The following is a 20,262-nucleotide window of genomic DNA, read 5'->3' on the forward strand; positions in this document are numbered from 1 at the left end:
AGCGTTCGTGCTGGACGTGCAGACCGCGTGAGACGACGCTTCATCCAGTCCCAAACATGCTCAATGGGGGACAGATCCGGAGATCTTGCTGGCCAGGGTAGTTGACTTACACCTTCTAGAGCACGTTGGGTGGCACGGGATACATGCGGACGTGCATTGTCCTGTTGGAACAGCAAGTTCCCTTGCCGGTCTAGGAATGGTAGAACGATGGGTTCGATGACGGTTTGGATGTACCGTGCACTATTCAGTGTCCCCTCGACGATCACCAGTGGTGTACGGCCAGTGTAGGAGATCGCTCCCCACACCATGATGCCGGGTGTTGGCCCTGTGTGCCTCGGTCGTATGCAGTCCTGATTGTGGCGCTCACCTGCACGGCGCCAAACACGCATACGACCATCATTGGCACCAAGGCAGAAGCGACTCTCATCGCTGAAGACGACACGTCTCCATTCGTCCCTCCATTCACGCCTGTCGCGACACCACTGGAGGCGGGCTGCACGATGTTGGCACGTGAGCGGAAGACGGCTTAACGGTGTGCGGGACCGTAGCCCAGCTTCATGGAGACGGTTGCGAATGGTCCTCGCCGATACCCCAGGAGCAACAGTGTCCCTAATTTGCTGGGAAGTGGCGGTGCGGTCCCCTACGGCACTGCGTAGGATCCTACGGTCTTGGCGTGCATCCGTGCGTCGCTGCGGTCCGGTCCCAGGTCGACGGGCACGTGCACCTTCCGCCTACCACTGGCGACAACATCGATGTACTGTGGAGACCTCACGCCCCACGTGTTGAGCAATTCGGCGGTACGTCCACCAGGCCTCCCGCATGCCCACTATACGCCCTCGCTCAAAGTCCGTCAACTGCACATACGGTTCACGTCCACGCTGTCGCGGCATGCTACCAGTGTTAAAGACTGCGATGGAGCTCCGTATGCCACGGCAAACTGGCTGACACTGACGGCGGCGGTGCACAAATGCTGCGCAGCTAGCGCCATTCGACGGCCAACACCGCGGTTCCTGGTGTGTCCGCTGTGCCGTGCGTGTGATCATTGCTTGTACAGCCCTCTCGCAGTGTCCGGAGCAAGTATGGTGGGTCTGACAAACCGGTGTCAATGTGTTCTTTTTTCCATTTCCAGGAGTGTATTTTTAAATTTCATAAAGAATAGTTCAACATTGCGAGGTACAGAATAAAATGAAAAAAAGTTAGAACTGGTAGTAGAGTCGAACTTGGGGTCCACTGACTACAAGTCTTTGCCTTATACCACTCAGCCAAAGTGGGTTCTTACGTTGGAGCTTAAAGTATCTCTCATATTCTATGCTTACGCAGTACACTACCTACAATTTCAAAGAAATATGCTATGAGCAACGTAGCACTCGTAATGCCGGAAGGGATGATGCCTCATCAGTACATGCGTAGTAGAAAACAGCAAGTGCGTCGCTTCTCTGAACTGATCGTAGCACGGTTTGATTGTCATTTCAGCACTCGACTCTGGTTTCTAGTCCTCACGGACAGAGCGCTACAAAACACGTTTTCGTCAGTTTTATTTGTATACGAGCACACAATAGAAGAGAAATCGCAATTTTAGTGCGATCTCTCGTTCGCAGTCGAAGATAAATGGTGTAAATTAGTGCGAATTCCGGCTTGCAAGCGAAAATTTTTTGGAAATTTGTGGGACCACTCTGCGGAGGTCATCGGTCCCTAAGCTTACGCACTACTTAATCGAACTTAAACTAACTTACTCTATGGACAAGACACACGTGCATGCCCGAGGGAGGACTCGAACCTCCGACGGGGGGAGCCGCGGGGGCCGTGACAAAACGCCTAAGACCGCGTGGCCACCCAGCGCGGCTCGCAAGCGAAATGGCATAATTGTAATGCGATATTTAGTGTCCTGGAGCACATCAGCGCGTGATAACAAGCCGCCACTGATTCTCTCCATCGTCTAACGACACTAGTGATTTATGAACACCAAAGATGTGGTTATCAGAAAGGAGAAAAAAGAAGAGATCTTGATGCACCCTTTGAATGAAGATACCACCAGTAGTAACATTAGCTCAAAAATTATCCAGAGGACTTTGTAAGACAGTTATAAATGTCACAACAAATTTCCCGTTATTTTAAATTTTATTGAGCCAGAAATAGTTAAACATTTGACGTTTTGGCCGCAACATTACTAATGCAATTTCTGAGAACAGCGATTAGTACAATCACTTATTTCGTCAGTGTTTATCCAAATCTATTTTGTGTATTACATCTCATTTGTAAGTTATTTTCCTGATACTTTATCGAAAAATACACTACTGGCCATTAAAACTGCTACACTAAGAAGAAATGCAGATGATAAACGGGTATTCACTGGACAAATATATTATACTAGAACTGGCACGTGATTATATTTTCACGCAATTTGGATGCATAGATACTGAGAAATCAGTACCAAGAACAACCACCTCTGGCCGTAATAACGGCCTTGATACGCCTGGGCATTGAGTCAAACAGAGCTTGGATGGCGTGTACAGGTACAGCTGCCGATGCAGCTTCAACACGGTACCACTGTTCATCAAGAGTAGTGACCGGCGTATTGTGACGAGCCAGTTGCTCGGTCACAATTAAACAGACGTTTTCAATTGGTGAGAGATCAGGAGAATGTGCTGACCAGGGCAGCAGTCGAACATTTTCTGTATCCAGAAAGGCCCATACAGGACCTGCAACATGCGGTCGTGCATTATCCTGCTGAAATGTAGGGTTTCGCAGGGATCGAAAGAAGGGTAGAGCCACGGGTCGTAACACATCTGAAATGTAACGTCCACTGTTCAAAGTGCCGTCAATGCAAACAAGAGGTGACCGAGACGTGTAAACAATGGCACCCCATACCATCACGCTGGGTGATACACCAGTATGGCGATGACGAATACACACTTCCAATGTGCGTTCACTGCGATGTCGCCAAACACGGATGCGACCATCATGATGCTGTAAACAGAACCTGAATTCATCTGAAAAAATGACGTTTTGCCATTCGTGCACCCAGGTTCGTCGTTGAGTACACCATCGCATGCGCTCCTGGCTGTGATGCAGCGTCAAGGGTAACCGCAGCCATGGTCTCGGAGCTGATAGTCCATGCTGCTGCAAACGTCGTCGAACTGTTCGTGCAGATGATTGTTGTCTTGTAAACGTCCCCATCTGTTGATTCAGGGATCGAGACGTGGCTGCACGATCCGTTACAGCCATGCAGATAAGATGCCGGTCATTTCGACTGCTAGCGATACGAGGCCGTTGGGATCCAGCACGACGTTCCGTATTACCCTCCTGAACCCACCGATTCCATATTCTACTAACAGTCATTGGATTTCGACCAACGCGAGCAGCAGTATCGCGATTCGATAAGCCGCATTCGCGATAGGCTACAATCCGACCTTTATCGAAGTCGGAAACGTGATGGTACGCATTTCTCCTCTTTACACGAGGCATTACAACAACGTTTCACCAGGCAATGCCGGTCAACTGCTGTTTGTGTATGAGAAATCGGTTGGAAACTTTCTTCATGTCATCACGTTGTAGGTGTCACGACCGGCGCCAACCTTGTGTGAATGCTCTGAAAAGCTAATGATTTGCATATGCCAGCAACTTCTTCCTGTGGGTTAAATTTCGCGTCTGTAGCACGTCATCTTCGTGGTGTAGCAATTTTAATGGCCAGCAGTGTAGAAAACTATGAATTAGCTGTACAAGAGGAACCAATTTCCAAAAATTATTACACCTTATATTACCCATAATAAAATAGATGTGATGATCTCTATGGCTCTGATTCCTGATAGCTCTGCGTCCAAACACAACCGAAATAATTGTCTATTTAAAATAGTCACATGTAGTTATTATTTGTCTGCATATCGTGTTTTCATTGGTAGGATAATGGGAAAGTGCAATCAGTCTAAAAATGAAACTGCTTACAAAACACGCGTGTGAACCATCCTAGAATACTGCTCAGGTGTGTGGGATCATACCAGCAGATATTTAACCTATGCAAAGAAGGGCATTGTGGATACGTAGTAGAGATGTTTTATTTGTGCTCATAAGTCGCCGATGCTATTGCTTGCTGGGTTATGTTCACATATCGATATTTGGCAGAGGTTTCTCACGACTGGAGGTTGTGGAAACTACATCAATTCCCCCACAATTTTTTTTAGTCTTCATAAAAATCGTCATACATGACTCAAGATACGCTCCATAATTCTAAAAGAATAAAACGTCAGTGAGAGAGGTCTGTGGAAATAATCGATTTATCAATCAACTGTCGTATATGTTACCTTTGTCACAAGCCTACGTCTTAGAAGTTACTCTGAGTCTGGCTTCTGCGTCGTCAACAAAACTCTTTCAGTAATGTGTACAGCGTGTACAGAATAATTATAGAAACAATAGAAACAATTCTGTGTACTTAAACACTGTCTGCGTTATTCTATGTGGTATACAAATCCTACCCATATAATTGGTGACTAATACAGCGAAGAAACGAGTTTCACTGTGGCCAATTTATTTCATGGTTAATAAACAACTAAGTCATAAAGAAAGACACTTGGAGGGTTTCCATAGTCTAGACGATACGATAGTGAATTATTACCAACCACGCTGTGTTCTGTACACACTATTTTATTTCCACACAGTGTCCGTTCGGTACGAAAGCACAGAGTGTACTAACTACAGCTCCAGATGCTACCGTATGCATCGTCCACAAATGCTATTATTGTTCAGTCCCCACAGAGCCCGTCAATGGAGTGCAGAGTATGGCTAGAGGCACTAGCACTTTGATGAATGACTGCAGCCGCTTATGTGAGTTCGACATCACTGAGGTGTCGCGGCAGGTGTCGTGTTTGGCGGAATGGAGGTGGGAGGTGACGCTTCATCGTCTACTATTGTCGGCTGTTACGTGGGTGACGTCTGTTGTTAATGTTCCGTTGGCGTGGGCAGCAAAGAAGAAAATGGTGTGGAGCTGGTGGAGATCTTCCATGGTTCACGCTGGTTTCAAACAGTTGATGGCCACCATTGTTGGTTTGCCGTTGACCTCCATTTGATAGGCGTAGGCGTTGTCACTGTGCCTGATGACTCAGTATGGGCCCTTATTGGGAGGGGGGGTGGAGGGGGGGGGGGAGTGTTGGTGCAGGGCGAACTGTATCGTCCCGCAGCATGAAAAACTGCATTGTTGCCAGCGTCTTGTGTACGAAGGTAGGCGGTACTGTGTGGGGCCGTGGCAATGGAATGGCGATCTGCTGAAGTCTTCTCTGTATTGCTTGTAGTAATTGGTAAGGGTTGGAGGTTATAGTCTGTGGGTGGCGAGAAAAGGTCCACCAATACTTAGAGTATGTCTGCGTGTAGCAATTCGGCAAGCAACGCCTGTAGGTCCTCTTTTGCAGCGGTGCACACCTTTAGCAAGACCCAAGGGAACACTTCTGCCCATTCACCAACGTGACACACAAGCACTGATTTCATTGTTCTGTACCACCTCTCGAGGAGGAGGAGGAGATTAGTGTTTAACGTCCCATCGACAACGAGGTCATTAGAGACGGAGCACAAGCTCGGGTTAGGGAAGGATGGGGAAGGAAATCGGCCGTGCCCTTTCAAAGGAACCATCCCGGCATTTGCCTGAAGTGATATAGGGAAATCACGGAAAACCTAAATCAGGATGGCCGGACGCGGGATTGAACCGTCGTCCTTCCGAATGCGATGTACCACCTCTCGACAATACCATTACTCTGTGGGTGGTATGCTGTCATATGCCAGCAGTCGATGCTGTACATGTTGCATAATACTTCCAACAGTGAAGCCTCAAACTGTCGTCCTCGGTCTGTCGTTATCGTGAATGGGCAACGGAACTGGGCTATCTATGTATGCACAAACACCATATCTGTGGCTTCCGCCATCATGTCACACGATCAGTCATGGAGAGGATGTATTTTTGTCCTGATGTTTCTGGTACAGGGCCGACGAGGTGCAAATAAATGTGACAAAATCGTCCATGCGGAAGTGGCCTAGTGGCGGTTACGCATGATGGACAATTTTGCTTTGTTGACAGGCAGTGCACACATGTGTCTATACTTTGCAGCCTCTATTAACGTTTGACCATACGAAGCAGTCAGTGACAGGCTTCATTGAGGGCCATATTCCTGCAGAGAGAGATTGTGCAAGGACCGAAAAATGGATTTGCGAAAGGACACAGGAACCAGTGACCATCATTTTCCAAGCGAAGCATCACAGAGTAGAACTGCATCTGTGTCAAGTACTTTATGCTGTTCAATCTTCCTATGCCATTTGGAGATAGTCCAGTTGATGCGATATGGTATCGACCTGTACAAGGTAGTACACTAAAATGTTCTCTGCTCCCTGAAAGTAGCGGACGTCTGTAGTAAATTGAGAAATATAGTCCGAGAGTCTAAATTGTCTCAGAGCAACTCATGTCGATAGATGTCAAATCGCGTCCGTGGCTGGTTTATGATCTTTATAAATCATAATCGCTCGCTGGCAGTATTCACTGAAATAGTGGAAGACTTCATAGATCCCTAAAAGTTCTCAGTGAAATGCTGCATACTGCGTGTGGGCTTCTGGGAGCTCTTTAGAGAAAAACTGGAGCAGCTGCACTTGCTTGTCAGTGGTTTGTTGGAGGGGTATCCCTGTTGCTACCTTGCTGGCGTAAGTAGTAATTGTAAGAGGAATGCACGATACGAGGAGGGCTAAAGCTACTGCTGAAACCAACCTGTCGACTGAATGTGCGAAAGCCACTTGCATGTCTTCAGTCCACGTGATCCGGCTATGTCCATGAGTGATTGGTTTTAATGCATCAGTGAGGAGAGCCTGGATCCCCACTGCATATGGGATGTTTCACTGGTAAAACTTTAAGATGCTGAGATACCACCAGAGGTCGTGGAATGTTTTTGGTCATGGAAGATTTCGTATAACCGCCAACCAGTCGTCTATTGAGCGTATTCCTGAAGCGGCGATGGTGTATCTTACAAATGTGACTTGTTTCTTGTGTAGCTACAGTTTGGCCTTGTCAGTTTCAACCTCTGCTTCATCTAAGGCACCGAGAACTTGTTTTAGGTACCTATCATATGCTTCACTGTCTTTGGAGAACACTAGTACACACTATGTGACCAAAAGTATCCAGACACTCCCAAAAACATACGTTTTTCTTATTAGGTGCATTGTACTGCCACCTGCTGCCAGGTGCTCCATATCAGCGACCTCAGTAGTCGTTAGACATCGTGAGAGAGCAGAATGGGGCACTCCGCAGAACTCACTGACTTTGAATGTGATCAGGTGACTGGGTGTAGCTTGTGTCATACGTCTGTACGTGAGATTTCCACACAAACATCCCTAGGTCCACTGTTTCCAACGTGATAGTGAAGTGGAAATGTGAAGGGACACATATAGCACAAAGGCGTACAGGCCGACCTCGTCTGTTAACTGACAGAGACCGCTGAAAGTTGAAGAGGGTCGAAATGTGTGATTGGCAGACATCTATCCAGACCACCATACAGGAATTCCAAACTGCATCAGGATCCACTGCAAGTAATACGACAGTTAGGTAGCAGGTGAGAAAACTTGGATTTCATGGTCGAGCGGTTGCTCATAAGCCACAAATCACGCCGGTATACCAAACGACGCCTTGCTTAGTGTAAGGAGCGTAAACATTGGACGATTGAACAGTGTAAAAACGTTGTGTGGAGTGACGAATCACGGTACACAACGTGGCGATCCGATGGCAGGTTGTGGGTATGGTGAATGCCCGGTGAACATCATCTGCCAGTGCATGTAGTGCCAACAGTAAAATTCGAAGGCGGTGGTGTTATGGTGTAGTTGTGTTTGTCATGGAGGGGGATTGCACCCCTTGTTGTTTTGCGTGGCACTATCACAGCACAGACCTACAGTGATGTTTTAAGCACCTTCTTGCTTCTCACTGCTGAACAGTAATTCAGGGATGGCGGTTGCATCTTTCAACACGATCGAGCATAATGCACATCCTTGTAATATACTGGCCTGCACCATGTCCTGACCTGAATCCTATAGCACAGCTTTGGGATGTTTTGGAACGCCGACTTCGTTCCAGGCCTCACCGACGGACATCAATACCTCTCCTCAGTGCAGCACTCCGTGAAGAATGGGCTACCATTCCCCAAAAATCCTTCGAGCACCTGGTTGGTCGTATGCCTGCGAGATTGGAAGCTGTCGTCAAGGCTAAGGGTGGCCCAACACCATATTGAAATCCAGCATTACCGATGGAGGGCACCATGAACTTGTAAGTCATTTTCAGCCAGGTATCTGGATACTTCTGATCACATAGTGTATCATCCATGTAGGCGTAGCAATTGGGCACGTTAAAGAGCACACCAGCGATGAAACACTGCCATGTATGCATGGCGTTTTTGAGGCCGTATGACATTACCAAAAATTCAAACAAACCGATAGGTATGATGATGGCACTTTTCTTAATATCGTCTGGCTGCATGGGAATCTGGTAGGATGTTTTCTTGCAGTCTTTGACGGAAAACACAGTACCCTCAGCTAGTCTGTGAGTAAAGTCTTGAATATTCGGTACTGGATTGGAATCATGCACACTTCGAGCGTTCAGTGTATGACAATCACTGCACATGTAGTCTGATCCTTATTACTTTCGAACCACTTTTATTTGTGAGGCCCATGGGCTGACAGATTCTCGAAGCACACCATATGACATCATTTGATCGACTGCTTATTTTGCAGTGTTGTGTTTTTGAGGATCTAGTGTATGTGCTTTGTGTTGTACCACACGTCTTGGTGTAGTGATGAACCTATGAACCATTCCGTTCTGTATAGCACATGAATCAACACCATTGATCAGCCACAGCATGGGCGGGGAAGACGACGAGGCAGAGCGAAAAGTAAGTTCCTGCATCGTCTTGTCCACCCAGGTTGGCTACGGGCCTGGTTCTGGCATGGCCAATGAGGAGGCAGTGAGTCCCATAGATCAGAGTGTGCATTGCTGTTTTAATGCATCAATTGTAGCGCAGGCGTTGCTGAGTTCCTTTATAAGTGACTAAGGTCGTAGGTGAAACGAGTGGTTTCCTTCATGGACATTCAGGAGCTGTTGGTTTGTAGTCAGCTTCTCCAATACAGCGAAGGTTAGTTGCAATAGGTGGCACTGATGCAGGGGATGTACCGGTGGACCATTGCCTGTACATCCCAATGTGGTAGTATCAGTAGGTGCAGCTCCAATGATGGTGTGTGTGTTGTGGTAGCACAATGCAGACCATTGCAAGTCAGGAGAAATTTTGAAGTGTCACAAGAAGTCCACCCCAAGAACTGGTTGCATGGCGTTGGCTACATAGAAAGTCCGTTGGCGAAAGTCACTGTTTGGTCGTGCTGCCGCATACCTATATACAAATGTCTTTGGCAGGGACGAGGTGCAAAGATTCCAAGGTAGATATCTCCGAGGTGAGGTGCTACGGAATTATACTGACACTGGACCCTGTGTCAGTTAGGAAGTGGGTGTTGTCTATGACATCTATGACGAATATTCATCCATCTCCCGTTGGGTTGATTGTGGTTGGAAGGTGACTTGTTGTGGGGTGGAGGGCAAGTGTGCATAATCCTGCCAACAGGTGACATTTGGGTGCTGCCACAGAGATTGACATTTTTCTGCCTTATCACTGAATGTTTGGTGGTACCAGCAAACAGCATCAGCATTGAGCAATTTGGTCATGGTTGTTCATCATGACAGCTGAACATCAATGGAGCTGGGGCGGTTCAGACATCGTGATGTAGTGGGTTGTGGTGAACTGATATTGCATTGTGGCGTGTTATTGTGGGGCAGACTGTCTGGGTGGCAGTTGTCCCATCACGTGAGGACGTATATTCGGTCAGCCGGTGTGAGTCTTCCCTTGGTTGCTACTTGTAGGCTTTCAGTGCTGTCTGGACCACAGTCGGCAGCTTTGCAAGCCAAATAGTCCACAATGTGCTATCGTTGATGACCCCTGTGTTAGTCGAGTGTCGGACGTGGACCTACAGCTGTGATCGAGTGCCATCATCAAGGCGTGCTTCGTAAACCACTCGATGAAGTAGTTGTTCTGGTGGGTGTGCGATTCTTCCCAGAATCGCTCGTTTCACTGTCTCATATTTATTGAAGGCCGGCGGTAATAGATGACATCACTCCCTAGTTCAGCGTGCTCGTCTAAGTGACATAGTAGAGCGACGTTGTAGTTAGCGTGGTGTGGACATGGGTGATCACAACTCGGGATCACCAATGTGGAGGGTTTTCACAGTCTAGGCAATACGATACTGAATTATTACCACCAACTTTGTATTCTGTACACACTGTTTTATTTCCATGTACTAAAATACATAGTGTCTGTTGAATATGAAAGTACAAAGGGTACTAACTATGGCTCCAAAAGAGACATCGCCCATCTGCAATATTATTGTTCAGAGTCTCCACAGACATATATTATCTGTTGTGCACCATTGACAACGAGATTCCATAAGTTCATGATATAATCCAGGTTTTGGAGCTCTCTCTTCCTGCAATGCGCACTGTGTAAAAAGTGCAGTGTAAAGTACAAAACACTACAACAGTGCAAAATCCTGTGTCAATCAGACAAACGCAAATATTAGTGCCAACTACACACCATGTCCACATTGGTAGTTGCACAATTATTTGGTAGATTGCTAACTGAAGGTGCGTGGGTTCAATTCCTGGCTGGGTCATAGATATGCTCCACTTGGGGACTGGATGTTATGTTGTCCTAATGTTTATTATGTCATCATAACTGACACTCCACTATTGAGATGGCTTATAGGCTCTTCCCAAAAGCCAATCCATAAAACATTTCACTCCACAGTGCATTTAAGCTTTCCACTTCGTTATGATGTGTGGTTAAGCTAGACTTGAAAATTTTAACTATTCTGGGGGTTCCTTCCATGTCATGAGGGCACTTACGAGCAATAAGCTGAATATGGGTCGACTCGTGCTCTTCTTCTGTGCAGCATTTGCAGTTACGGGTCCCGCTGTTTGTACACGACCAACCATCAATATGGTTTGCGATCATGGAACATATTTGCATGCATCAACAAGTTACAAATGAAAGTGAACAATTTACACTAATAGTGTGCCATTTAGACCAGCAAGTGACTACATTGGTGTCTGACAATATTATGCACCCACCATCTTAGCAAGCTCACCTGGCGTTCGAAAGCTAAATTAATTGCTTGCTCCACCAAACTGCCAGGCCAATGGCTCAGACAAGCACTTTATCACGAAAACCAAGGCATCTAAACCCTTTCAGAAATTTGGTGGGATATAGAAGGTATGATATACACAATTATAGATTTTGATGACTTGTTACAAATTTTGCAACAACAGCTTCTGTCACAAGTGCAAGTGGCATTGGTAGTGCACAAAGGTCAGACATTCAACAAGTTGCTAAAAGTGGCCAATTGAGTGCACGGAACACTGGAATCACCAGCAACAGTTGCCATGACATCAGCAGCAAATTACTCATTAACCAACATCACATGGTGGATTCTGCACTCAGTTAAGGAGACAATACTGTACTGTGCAGAGCCATGACACTTGCCTAGCATTTCCAAATAACTCCATAGTTTACACACCACAGTTAAGACATTAATCAGACAGGTTCAGGTGCAGCAGCAGTGGAGTAGATCTAGTAGACAGTCCAATCTCAACACACTACAGTGCTACTACCACAAGATTATGCACAACCTGCAGGCAATTGATATATTTTTGCTGAACCTATATTAGGTGACGGCTTCTTCACTCATTATGCATTAACAGTGAATGTGAGGAAAGTTCGACTACAGACCACAGTTGCTGGCAACACGGCAATGAGGATGTTTGGCTTTGAAATGAACAACCCCATGTGTCTGCCCAAACGACAATCATGATCTGCTTTAGGTGTGATAGACGGCAAGTTGAACAAAACGTGCTACAAGATAATCAACAGGTAGATCAGTGTCATACAACAATTGACAAAAGACATCATAACTGATGGTACATCCATGGCAATAATACAACGTAGACACAGGCTCTACAAACATTTTTACTGCTGGCACATTCTGCTATGTTGCAACTATTGCACGTATCGCACAGACATACGTGGCTGACACTGGCTTGGATGTTAGCACAACCCGAGCCCTGTGTGCACCAGACAATAAAACACATGAACACACACTTAAAAGCAATAAACAATTTGGCGAGCTCCAACTACAGCCAAAAAGTACTGACTTTAACATAGGCCTTACCAGTCCCTGCATGTGGACATCTGTTGTTGCCGACATGACTAAACCTATGTTAGGTGACGGCTTCCTCGCTCATTATGCATTAACAGCGAATCTGAGGAAAGTTCGACTACAGACCACAGTTCATGGCAACACGGCAATGAGGATTTCAGCTTGTAGCAAGGTACAGAGAATAAGCAATACCATCTAAAAAAGCTCCTCCTGAATAGGCCTTGAAGGCTCAATGGTACTGACCGGCTGCCGTGTCATCCTCAGCTCATAGGCGTCACTGGATGCGGATATGGAAGCAATATCATCACCTATGATAATCAACAGCTGCCATCAGTTGTGAGCAGAAACAAAGAAAAAATTGGGAGCCCTGAGTTTCAAATGGCATATACTGTGTTCAAATAACTTAGAGAAATGCAGCCAGGTAATGTCATAGGAATCTTCACATATTTCAACAGGTGACTGACCTGTCATTTTGAAGGCAAAATTTCGACCAGTAAGTGCTGTGCAAGTGAATTTAAAACCTTGGTTTGCAGAGAAATTCCGAAAAGATAACAAATGTAAACACACACACACTCTATAAACACTAGCGCCATCACATAACCAAAGATGACTGAAGCCATAAGTTACCGACAGTGAAAATTACTAAACAAAAAACAACAGTGAGGCAACATTAACTTGATCTCTCTGTTTTTTGACAAAGGAGAGCAGGATTCCATGCAGAATTTAAGCAAAAATCGCCATTGCTATCTACAAGGTTACTTGTGTGCTTGTGTAAGCCGTCACCAACACACCTGTCGGCAAATATATTGCCAGAAGATCGAAAGTAAGACTGGGATTAAGTGTGCCTACCAGGAGAGAGGCCAAAGACAGACTCACAGGCAACATACCGCCAACGCCCTCTCGACCGCAAGTATTTAGATCGCTGCCATTGACCGAGAGTCCCCCCCAAATTCTATAAGTCCCTCCAGATCCTTGAGCGTCATGCACTCCGCCTCGCCTTCTGTATACGCTTCCCATCCCCCATGCGGATCCTCTATGACCTCATTTCTTTCCCCCATCTGCTCCTATTCCTCAAACATATCCGCATCCTCTACACCCCCCATCGCCTTGATCCCCCTCACCCCCTGGTTGCTCCTCTCCTCTCCCATCCCCGCCCCCTGCCACGTCTTCACTGTTGTGTCCCCCCTACCCTCCATCTCTACACCCTTCATCTCCTTCCCCAGGGTGGCTTCCATCAACTTCCCCTCCCGGATGACGCCCTCTCTCCCTCCATTTATCCCTCTTATCAACTCTGATCCCCCTCCTTTCCTCTGTCCTTTTCCCTCTCCCCCCCTTCCATCCTCTTTTTTCCCCAACCCCCCTCTCTGCCCCCGAGTCCTTTTGCATTTCCCTCCTCTGCCTTTTCTCATTCCCTCTCGCGTCTGCCCTGCCCCTCTCCCCCCCTTATGAGTCCTCTCACTCCTTGGTCCCCCCCCCCTTTTTCGTTTTTTCCTCTCCTCCCTCCTAGTTTTTCCCCCTCCTCCTGGTCCCCCCCCCCCCCCCCCCCCGTCTGCCCTTGGCTCGGTAGTGTCATCTTTGTGCTTAGCTCGGGAGTGTCATCTTTGTGCCACCATCTTTGTGCAGTGTTTTACAGTGAGTGTTCCGTGTTGTGTGTCTTTTGGGAAGTGCGAACTGCCATCATACTGTCGCTGTGTGTGATTTTTTTATCTCTTGCGAACAGAAACCAGACTGTCGCCTTGTTTTTTTAATTGTGTGTCTACTATGTTAATTGTCTGATTCCTGTGAATTTCATTAACATTACCAACCCCTTTGCTTTCTGTTTTAACTTTCCACCATTTTACACTTTAAGTCACTGTTTTATTGCCTGTTTTTCTTGTTTCTTTTCTTCTTCCGTTTTTAAAAAAATCTGTAGGCTGTAGAGCAGCGTACTAATCTGCTGCCAACCCGCCCCCTTGGGGGGGGGGGGGGGGGGGGGGAGTTGAAAATCAATAAAGGAAAAAAAAAAAGTGAGAGTCTCAGTCTCAGGCAATAGCTCAGTCACTAGCTCAGTCTCACAGTCACTAGCTCAGCTGCTCACTCACTGGCGCACTAACTCGCACTCCATGTTAGTATCTATCAGCATATTGTGACCAGATTAGTGTACATAGAGGGACTTGTACTTTATCCATGGCAATACTAAAGTTTATAATAGCTAGAACATCGTTATTGTTTGCAAGAGGACTATTACAGAGGAGCTTGTACCGCAACACACGGACTTTCCTAAAGATAAGTAGCTTCCTGTTCGTGTTAATAAAGAACCCTGTTAATACATGTGTGCAGTTGTGCTGCAGATAGAGGATACCGGCCACCAAACAACATCCTCTTCCTTGATCCCAATGGTACAAGACTCTACAGTGGCGACGAGGATAATTCAGTGGTGATCGAAGTTAATGAACTTGGCGAAGATTTTGCTTTCTCTTGTGTGTTTTAGCTTGCAGTGGTGTTCATTTCTATTTGCTCAATTGTTGTTGTGTTGTTGCACGTATTCCAGCATTTCTCTTTTCAAAGGCTTTGCTTCCTTTTTGCTGTAACGTGTGTGTGTAAACCATGAATTCCCCACTCCCTCCACCCCCTGCCCACGTGCCTCGACCGCAGATGACAACACACAGGAACAGGTGCTGCAAACTCTTTATCGCCTCCTATTGATCCCACCCACGAGACAGACCATCACTGGCAGAACTTCTGATTGGCCGCCACCATCGGATGCTGCTACACCTACTGCAGCATCTGGGGCCGCCAGTGGTCTGCAAGTATCTCTTGGTGTAATATGAAAAGATGCAGCATATATGATGCTGCACATCAAAGGTTGGGGGAAGTTCTACACCAGTATATAAAAAGTTAACCATTCAAAGGATTGATAAGTCTTACAGTTCCAAGAGAAAAATGTATGGAAAACCTACTGTCACTTAGCAAGGAAAAAGTGCATTTCCACCCAAGAAAAAGTATATTTTTTAAATGGGATATCCAGGAATAATCTGGGAATGTTTTTTCCTGCTGCTGCACTAATATTGCTTTGCCATTGTAAGATGTATGATTAATGATACAAAACAGGATTAAAAGCCCCACAATCCTACTTTCTCTACTCAACTCGCCCCTCCCCCAAACCCATGAATCTGCCCCCCCCCCCCCACATTTATCCTCGTCTGAAGAACAGAAATCTCTAGAATCAAACCTTGGTATTCAAAAATAAAATGATATAAAGGCTGAAGACGTGTGAATTTACATTGGTAAGGTGGCTGCCAATGAAACAGTGTGCACCAACAGTCTTCCACATGAACTGGAGCTCAATTGCCTCATGTGAGAATACCAAACAAATACATTTTAATCTTATTTTGCACATATGGTATCACACAAGCATAACAAATTGGCCTACTGTGCAAATAGGTGCTCCCAAAAGAGATACAAAAGCATAATTACAGGTAACTGCCTAGCTACGGTTCTACACGCAATGATAAAGATTTCAACATTGTACGAAATAAACGAGACCTTTCATTTCAGTAATATATTTTATGATCTCCAAAGGCTTACCTAAATAATCTGTAACTGCTGTAAATCCACAGTTTCATAATATGAAAGTCATTTAATGTCCCCTGAAAACAGCAATAACAAAAGGTGATCGCACTGAAGATGGCACAGTGTTATTTGAGAAAAGAAAGTGTAACAAGGTGACATCACCTAATGGCAAGGAGGAGGGAAAAGTACTGAAACAAATCAGCATTAAATTAGCTACAAGGAAATTTAAAATTAACTTAATTACACTGTGTATTCCATTGATATACCATGTTTTTTTAGAATAAAAGCTTAATGATAATGACAAGATTATTACCCAAACTAGTTTACTTGTAACAACATGCTTGCATCAATTTTATATGATCTTTTCTTATCCTCTCATCCCACAACCCATGATGTAAACACAGATTTTAATACCATTACTTTAATCTCTAACATTAATTACTATCACATAATAGTTTTATGCTATTGTCACTTCAAGAATACACTTACTATATTTCTTCTTCTTCTTTAAACAGAAGTGAGAATTGAACAGAATTTCTAATACTATATATAATTTTGGATACAATTTTAAGAACATGAAAATGATATAAGATCTGTTAGAAAAGGGCTGAAAAGTTGACAATCATAATACAAGAAATGGAAATATTTATGTTCAGAGGAAAATGTAAACACTGCTATGTTTTTGTGCATTAGCTGAGTTACATCATCATGTTGGTTTAGATTATTACTTGATATTCTTTAAATTTAGTATCTGCTATTTTACATTATTTTTATTTTCTATGCTTCAAATATAAATACTTTTTTTAATGCCCAAAAGTCAAACTACCTTTTTATAAACTAAAAATTCTAGAAGCTGCTACCTAATTCAGGTCAACACCTTTCTATCAAGTTATTTATGTAAAAACAGAATGTAATATTCTATTTTAAGTCAGATGAAACTTAAAAGTTGCTAATCAGATCTGTTATTTTGAAAAGCTGTAAAAAGTTGCACAAAACTGATATAAATTCATGTACAAGGAAACCACTGTAGCAAACACAAATAAAAACTGATTTTGACATAAGTATGGCAGCTGTTCAAGAGTTCTACAAACATTTCACTGATTTTCATCTGACAAGATCATATGGCAACCATTTTCAGCTTTTTGCAGGTTCCTCAAAATTGCTTTCTTGGTTAGTTTCCATGGAGACTGAGCTGTGTGGAGCTGCAACTTTCTCTGCCTGCTGCCCTGTGTACTGAACAGGAGTATCAGTATGATAATCACCACATGAAATGGTCGCTGGAAAACAGGAATGCAGGAAAGGTGTCTGGAACATTCTTGGAAGTGAGCCCATTGTGCTGCTAGTTCTTTGAAACATTCTGAAAATAATTTTTGTAATCATAAAATATATATACAGTTGAAATTCAGTTATATCTTATACATGTTTGTAAGCTATCATTTATGTACTTATTTATTTGTTCTTTTCCTAGGGACTAACACAGAAAATTTTCAGCCATAGCATTCAACAAACAAATTTTTGTTCATGGAAAATTTGTTTAATATAATATTTGTGTCATGCAAATGTGGCTGATAAATTCAGCACTTAAAACTGCACAAAGGCAAAACTACTACTTCATGTAAAGCAAGAAGTACTAATGAGTTTGCCTGCAGCTCATCATCTAGCAGGTAGTGTTGCTGCCTCTGGATCACGAGGTCCCAGGTTCGATTCCCAGCCTAGTTGGGAATTTTCTCTGCCCGGGGACTGGGTGTTTGTGTTGTCCTCATAATTTCATCATTATCATCATCATCATCATCATTTGTGACAGTGAATGGATTGGACTGTGTAAAAAACTGGACTGTGAACAAATTGGGACTTTGTGCGGGCGCTGATGATTGCGCAGTTGAGTGCCCCGCAAACCAAATATCATCATCATCACTAATGAGTTTGTTTACAAAAGTTTGCTTTTGTTAACTTATACTTGGTTCAGTCATTAGAACTCACTCGCACTGTGTGTACTGTAGTGGTCATCCAGTCAGGATTTTTAGTGGGCATGGAGGCTGAGTAGGTGAGATGCTGATGCTGCATGTGGAGAAAGCCGAAATCAGGAGATGGAATGGTATGGCTGTGACACAATATAAGGCACCAGTTAAACAGCATTGTCGGGAAATATTTTATTGCTTGTGATTTTATGGACTGATGGACTGTCTTCTCTGACATGGTGGAAGGCATGTTTTAATCGCACACTCTAGTGCAACAAGGAATGTAGACACAGTGCTTTGTCGGCTTTGGTTATTATGCAGGTCGGACCCAACAGCTATGCCTGCAGGCAAGGCCTGACGTGGCTCACCAGTAATTTGTGTGGCCTTTCTGCAGCACTCTGAGACTTAGGTGGATGCAAACAAGATATCAAGTATGGTCAGTGTCATGAAGAGAAAAGCCTAGGACCCAAATCAGCAACATAGCATACAGCCAGGGAAAATGTACCATGTACAGCCCGGAAGGCAGTACTTGGGTGCCCTGCCCTACAGGCTGAAGGTGATAGTTTGTAGTCACTTGGTACAGCCCTTCACCAGCGGAAGTCCCAGGCTCATCTGCATCTTCCATCAGTCATGAAGGTGACCAAACACCAGTTCCAGGTTGCAGTAGCTAAGTTCCACTACACCCAGCTGGCTGCAGCCTCAGAGGTGAAGTTTTCACTCAACCGCAGGCAGCACATCATGATTTGCCAACCACATTATATGGTAACTAGTGAGACTGTCATTCCATCAGAATCAGAAATATAGATGGGAAGACCAAACAATGAGACTGTGGGTATTTAAGCTGGATGTAACGTTATCACAATCGGCAAGGCAGTCATATGACCTCATTATAGTGAGGTGTCAGTGGAATTGTCTGCACCACGATGTCTCAGTTATTGTCAGTTTCCCTTGCCTTTGCACCTTCTGTCAGTGCCAGGACGCTGCGGAGTGGCTAAGCTTGGATGCTACATGTTATGGCTCCATATTGTAAGGCTTGGCTCGCAGAATGATGTAATGGGTGCTGTCATACTGTGCCACTTGCAGTCTTAGATTACCATTTGGCTCCATTTGGAAATGTATTATGAGCACCACCCTACCTTCTGCAATGTTGGCACACTCTGCATGCCCCAGATACTGACTGTGACACACGTTATGACCTGGATCTGGCATTTTGCCGTCTGCACCAAGCAATAATTTTAAAAATTTGTATGAGTGCCAGGAATTGGTTCTGCTGTGTAACAATCCCCCCTCCCTCCCCCTTCATCAAACAATTCATTCTGAATTTCACTCTGGGGTCACCTTAGAACAACTTTATTTTAAGCAGATCACTTTTACACTGGTTTTTACTGTATAATTTTGGTTAACATTTCACGAGAATGAACACATTACTTCTTCCCATTTAAATTTAGGTTTTATCTCTAATACAATCAAGATATTTCTCATTCTACTTGCTATAATCTACTTACGTATATCAGTACAACTGGTAGCGGTTAACACTTCTTAGTTATGGCATCGAGGCATTCTATAGAAATTTGCCTCAAAGGTAGGTCAAGAGGACTGGCAGCTTTACACCTCAAGCGTACGTACAGTATACAAGTTGATATAAGAAACACGACTCTGCTAGTAGTAGAAACACATATTCTAACATGTGGTTTTTAACCCATTGTTTTAGTATATCATCTGGAACTTTGCCTTTGAATGAAAAGTTTTTCTCTTATGTTTTCTCCTTAGAACTATGCTTACACAACAACTACTTGCAGTACTACCCACTGGTCAGTAGCTCTAGTCCCCTCACTTTCTGCACAATTACTTACAGATTGACTACACGTTGCAATGCCATGCTTTATTGTGCTTTTCCTTTCTATAATCAACTTATTCGTGCTCTTCAGCACTTCACCATGAGCACTGACTCTTGGTGATGAAGTACACAGTTAAGGTGGTACTATTTTTATGATAATAGGCCCTAGCAGTGTTGCCTCACTTGCAGCTGTCTCTTTCAGCTGAAACAATGCCTCCTAGAGTTTGACTCTCCATTTAAGAACAATTACATAACATTTTGTCTTACCATCATTACCTATAACATTGCAACCATCATCAAATTTGCCCTTATCCTCAGGCAAACATTCCTGAAAGGATTCCGTCTTGCTGGCTCAATCATTAGCCTTACAAGCATTACTTCTACTTCTTCTCTTCCTCTCTCCCCCCTTTTGAAGAAAGTAATGTCACCCCAAGGGGTCAAGAGTCTGCATCCTTAGGAAATAAATGTTTTTGCACTACTCTATCATCCACAATATTTGCAACACAACTAACATTATCAATAGCTTTCTGTGCATTTTCCGTAGTACCCATCTTAAAAACAACTTCTGCAGTTTCACTCTGCATGACACAAAAATCAGTTGCACATGTACTTGACTATCATCTGACACAGGCTCTGTGGCCCCAAAACATC

This window comes from Schistocerca piceifrons, chromosome 5 (assembly GCF_021461385.2).
Source record: "Schistocerca piceifrons isolate TAMUIC-IGC-003096 chromosome 5, iqSchPice1.1, whole genome shotgun sequence".
In the NCBI taxonomy this organism is placed as follows: domain Eukaryota; kingdom Metazoa; phylum Arthropoda; class Insecta; order Orthoptera; family Acrididae; genus Schistocerca; species Schistocerca piceifrons.